Here is a 6,258-nt window from a genome sequence, read left to right on the forward strand (position 1 = left end):
ATGGGGAAATGTTGAGACAGAATTCATCATTGATATAGTGAGACATTGTGGCCACCACTGAGACCAGTGCTTGGAAACATTGGCATTGCTGACAGGTTTCTGCTTCCAGAATCCCACATATTTGAGCTCCATAAATGTATTGTGTGTGTGTGTCACAAAACACTGTACTGATGGAACTGACCATTTTTTGTCATGGTTGCATACACAAGATGGCTATAGCCCCAGGTAAACATGCCCATCTGGTAGACCAAACCATAATCAAACATGATCATTGTTATATGTATACCTCTTCTTTATTCTTTCAAGGAACCCAAACAGCTTGCATGATACTCTTCTTCCCGGTTTATCCTCCCAATGAAGAAAAAAGTTGGGCTGAAAGATAATGACTGGCCAAAGTTGTTGCGATTTATGCGGAATATCATCAAAGACACAGTAGCTTCACACAGATGAAAGCGGAAACATAAATTTACTCTCAACAGAGTCAAAAACAAAAACTTGTGGCATTGCATCAAAATAAATCCTTCAAAGTAACGAAATTCACATAGTCCTTGTATGCATTACATAAACGCAGAGAGCATGGCTTCTCCAACTCCCATCATCCCCAGAGAGTGAGCAAGGGAGAGAGCATCATGTATCCCAAAACACACCCAGTTATACTCCCACCGGGCGTAGCCCAAACTTGCTGGCCTTCATGAGCACCTTCATATAATGGCCACCAGAATGAGTTTTTTTAACATATCTACTCCAACCTTGGTGTTGATGCTTGCAAAACTCACCCCCTTTTCTGTATACCTTAACAAAAAGTCATCAAGTAGGCTTTATGGGTGAGTGTGGACTACGAACCTGATTTTCTCCATCTTATTCCGCATCCCTGGACGCTGTACCACACTCACATGAGGGAAGGAGCCTCAAATGAATACTTTGTCTTGGACCTCTCAGTATTTCTCTTCACAAAAATAGATAAGATTTTTCAACTATTTATATGGGGAGGGATACCAGCACCAAATCACTCTCTCCTAAAGCTCCTTTTTCTTCTTTCCTATGGAACTGTCTTGATACCCGATTGTCCTCTGCCCAGTAGTGTCAACAAGAAGTTGACTGGCAAGATTGCACTAGGTCTTCTTTTAGTGCTGGTGGTATAATAGTACCAGATGTGTACATTAGCATCTTTAGAAATTAAAAAATGGACATCATGCTGAAAGCAAATTCTGAAAATCATGTTCACAATAGTTGTCAAATAGAATATTTTACCACCCTATTTCTACTTAATCTTTGTGTTCATTGCGACTTGCATAAATGGTAAAGAAGCCACCTGTGTAAATTCACAGATGACCACTTAAAAAACCACACTTATATGCAAGCAACTGTCCCTTTTTATTATTTCCATGACTCAATTGAGTCATTCTGCAGTTTGTATCACAGATAACCCCTTGAAGAGCCACAGTTACAGGTAAGCCACCTGTCCACAGTTGCAACCAAAGCAGCATTCATGGTTTCTTTACTCCAGTGTGGATTTCCTCATGCTATCGTGATCATCACCCCAATCTCTTGATTGTGATAGCAAAAAGCAACCCTCATTCCCCAATGTCACTTTTTTGAGCTTTAAAAGAACATATACTTTATGATTCCCATATTTGTCAGACAACAAGTTTCACTCACCCACGTCTGAAAAAGCAGAATTTGATGGCATGTAATGGTATGCCAAAGGGATCAATTTCATTTTTGCTATTCTCCACAATTTCATGTTTCACAGTAAATCCTCACAGATAAAGGGGGAAGGGGTCCTACTGTATCCAGGCCTCAACAGAAAATAGTAATTTACTACACAACTATAGGCATTAAATGCTTCTGGGAAAAAAAACTGAAGTGCATATGGAACTAAGGACAATCTCAGTGCTGAGTTTCCTACAGTTGCATAAAATTACCTATTGTTGAAGATCTACAGTAACTGTCAGAACCTTAAAAGATTTATGGAATAGTTGGGAAAGATCCTCCAGATGCTATTGGACTGCAACCCCCATTATTCTTCACAGTAGGCTAGTCTGATAACATCCAGAGGACCACTATTGCTCTAAGACAGGTAAGAACTGTGGAGTACACCAAATATTGCCCTGAAGATCCTAGTAGTCTTCACTGCTGGCTAGACTCGCTGTGGCTTTGGGGACTTTCAGTCCAACAATATCTGAAAGGTTGCATGGTTCAGTCCTGCTTTAAGGCTTAAGGAGAAAGGGACAAATAGGGCACAGCCTTCATGTCCAAAAGCTTTCAATGAAAACTTACAAAGTACAATGTTTGTATTTGTTTGAAAGGGAAAATGCAATGCTTTCCACAGGTAAGTTAAAAGAGCTTAGGACACACATCATAACACACCCAGCTCTGCCTCTTAACGACATACCACCATTTATACTCCATGTGATACCTACTGATTTTCTGCACCTGTCAATAATGCAATGCAGCAGCAGTGGCACAAGTAAGTGGTAGAACAAACAGAGAGGACCAAGGCCATTATACCACCCTGGTTACACGTGGTCCTACCTCATTTGCAATGCTAAGCACCATTGGACTTGGTTAGTTCTTGGATGGAAAAAACCAAAGATTTATATTTAGGATTAGGAAGCAATTGTGTCTGAAGCCTCAAAAGCTTTTGTCAGGCAGAGTTGAAGCATGGGTCTAGATGGGCCCAATGATCTGATTCAGTGTAAGCCAGCTTACTATTTTTCTGACCTTTTGGTTTTTGACACAAATAAGAACAGTGGTGCCCTGCTAGAGAAAGAAACTGGATTGTCAGCTGAATTACAGATCATTATAACAAGTAGAAGAGGAGTTCATGATAAATATTCACAAGTTGCTGCCTTGCCATGAGCAACACCTGTGCAAGCAGAATCCTTACCGGACTGGGTTTCTTTCTTGGTCGGTCAAGAGGTCTTTATGATGCTGCTACTTGGGAAGTGTTGAAGGTATGTTGGAGAGACAGACTCAGGCAGGCCAGGTAACCCACAAGCAAGCATTGCCACCATGAAGATGCCAAAACAGAAGGATGAAAATGGCCATTCAAACTGGTTTATTCTCCCTCATAATAGGCCTGCCCCTTAATTTCCCCTTTTAAAAAGTAAAAAAGAGCAAGGGCATAGCTGAGTGGATAAACCATGCTTTCCACTAGCTTAATACAACAATTATGAGGCATGTGGTTTCAAAAACGCTTGGAACAGAATCAGAGGTTCTATGGATGCCCTCTAGTTCTCTGCATTATTAGGAAAAAGTAATAGTTCTATAGATAAGCAGTGCAACGATTGCTTAAAATCTGTTAATTTTCCTGAAAGATATGGCCGTCAAAGTGCAGAAACCCATAAAGATGCCACACCTTCCAACATTTTACAGATGGAAACAGGGATGGTTGCGGCCATGCATGATAAGAGTCTGGTCAAGATGGCAGAAGTTATTAATGAGGGAGAACATGCAAACTAGGAGAAGCTCTAGCAGTTTGCTTTTGCCTGAGTTTCCTCCTCCTGATAAAAGAGTGCCTTTCCTATTCTGTACTCTGTAACAAATTAAGTAAGCTAAGGACAAAGGGAAGAGACTGGGGGTGGTGGAGGATTAAAGCAGTTTAAAAATGGGATGACAGAAGATTAATCAGGATTGCTTCTGCCAAACCACAATTGGAGGACCTACAAAACTAAAGGCATGTTAGCATTTCTTAATGGGACCAGCAGCCAAAGCTATGCTGAAACCCAAATATTGGCTTCAAAAAGATAAAATGGATCTAAATTTAGGGAAGAAGACTTCTTGAATAATTAATTGTAATTCAGAAGTATTGGTAAACTGTTCTCTGTGATCTTCAAAATACTGTAGTCTAAAAGGGAAAAATAGCATAGAGATTGATGTATCCAAATACATGTTTTGGATTTTATCCCATCAAACTGAGAGCAAAAATCACTTTTCTTCCTTCTAAACATTCAGATCTTTCTCTTGGGGCCCTTCCACACAGCCATATAACCCAGAATATCAAGGCAGAAAATCTCACAATATCTGCTTTGAAGTGGGTTATTTGAGTCCACACTACCATATATTCCAATTCAAAGCAGATAATGTGGGATTTTACTTAACTGTGTGGAAGGGGCCATAGACTGAATAGTGTGACTTGGAGCTCTTCCAGACAGGCCCTATGTCCCAGGATCTGATTCCAGGTTTTCTGTTTTAAACTTGATTATATGAGTCTGCACTGCCAGATAATCTGGGATAAACAGAAAACCCGGGATCAGATCCTGGGATATAAGGCCTGTCAGGAAGGAGCCTTGGTTTCCATGGCTGAGGAGAGGTTCAAACCCTAATCTTTCACAGTTCTGATCCAATTATGAACTCACTGAACCAGGCTGGCTCTTTCAAGCAGTGCATTCCCAGCCACAGATTAGTGCCTAATGGATTAGTAAATAACCTTTTATTAAAAAGGAAACCTACTTTGGTGCAGGACAGTTCAGAAAAGAGAAACAACATCAGTACAGTAGAAACTCTACATAAGAATATCCCAAGATAAGTACCTTGCAATTTACAAATCCTCACTTGGCCTAGAGCAGTGGTTCTCAACCTGTGGGTCCCCAGATGTTTTGGCCTACAACTCTCAGAAATCCAAACAACTGGTAAACTGGCTGGGATTTCTGGGAGTTGTAGGCCAAAACACCTGGGGATCCACAGGTTGAGAACCACTGGCCTAGAGTGACTTTTTGACATTCAAATGTGGTTTTTCCCTAAGAACAGTGCAAAACCAGTTCTAAACCAGTTCTAAGAGCAAAGCAGAGAGAAACAAAACTTGGATTGGAGTCTTAGCCGGAGCAGCTGTGGCACTTTTTCCTGCGAGGCAGAAACTCCAGCTCCATGTGATTGCTTCCCCTGAATCTGAGATGAATTTTCAATGGGAAAATTCGCTTTGAGATACAAATGTTTTGACTTAAGAACACAGACACAAAACGAATTAAATTTTTCAATGCATTGCTGTACTTCAAAGTGGGGTGCTCAGTCACTTCCCACACATTGTATGGTCTTCCAAAATGTATTTATTCATTCAAATGCTTTAGGAATTCAAATCATTGTGACAGGGAGATCTGATTTGCAACCAATTACAAATATCTGCTCGTTTTCACAATCTATGTACATTCACAGGGGAAAGAAGCAGAGGAAGAGGTAATTATTTTATGTTTCTCAGCAAAGGAACCTTGTGCAGCCATGCTTTTTTGCCATCTAGGACCATTTGTGGTTACATCAATTCTTACGGGCTTTGGGATAAGGTGGTGAAGAAGGCCCTCTTGCCTTTATAGAATGCTACCAAGATAGGTGGGAAAACTGTATTGCCTCTCGTTTTGACCCCTACCATATATCACTGGAAAAGTCCACCTTGACTGAGGCAGGGACAGACTTCAGCTCTGCAGGCATTTTGGACTTCAAATGCCACAATTCCTGGCCTCGGGCCCTTTCCTTAAGCGGCTGAGGGGAAAAAGGAAAGGGCCGGAAGTCAGGAATTGTGGCAGTTGAAGTCCAAAACACCTGGAAGGCTGAAGTTTGCACAAAATGGATTGTTGTGGGTTTTCTAGGCTGAATACCCATGTTCCAGAAACATTCTCTCTTGATGCTTCGCCTACATCTATGGCAGGCATCCTCAGAGGTTGTGTGGTCTGTTGGAAACTAGGCAAGGGAGGTTTATATATCTGTGGAATAATGTCCGGCGGGGAAAAGAACTTTTTTCTATTTGGGGCAAGTCTGAATGTTGCAATTGGCAACCTCGATTAGCATTGCATAGTCTTGCAGCTTCAAAGTCTGGCTGCTTCCTGCCTGGGGAATCCTTTGTTCTGAGGTGTTAGCTGCCCCTGATTGTTTCCTATCTGGAATTCCCCTGTCTTCTGGGTGTTGCTCTTTATCTACTGTCCTGATTGTAGAGTTTTTTTCCATACTGGTAGCCAGATTTTGTTCATTTTCATAGTTTCCTCCTTTCTGTTGAAATTGCCCATTTGCTTGTGGATTTCAGTGGCTTCTCTGTATAGCCTGACATGGTGGTTGTGAGAGTGGTCCAGCATTTCTGTGTTCTCAAATAATATGCTGTGTCCAGGTTGGTTCATCAAATGTTCTGCTATGTCTGGTTGAGTGAGTCTGCACTGCAATGCCTTTCATGTTCCTTGATTCGTGTTTGGGCAATGCTGCTGTGTTTGGTGGTCCCTGTGTCTGCAGCTGCATGGTATACAGTAGACTCCTGCAGAGGGAAGAGGATCCCGC

This window comes from Anolis carolinensis, chromosome 2 (assembly GCF_035594765.1).
Source record: "Anolis carolinensis isolate JA03-04 chromosome 2, rAnoCar3.1.pri, whole genome shotgun sequence".
Lineage (NCBI taxonomy): Eukaryota > Metazoa > Chordata > Lepidosauria > Squamata > Dactyloidae > Anolis > Anolis carolinensis.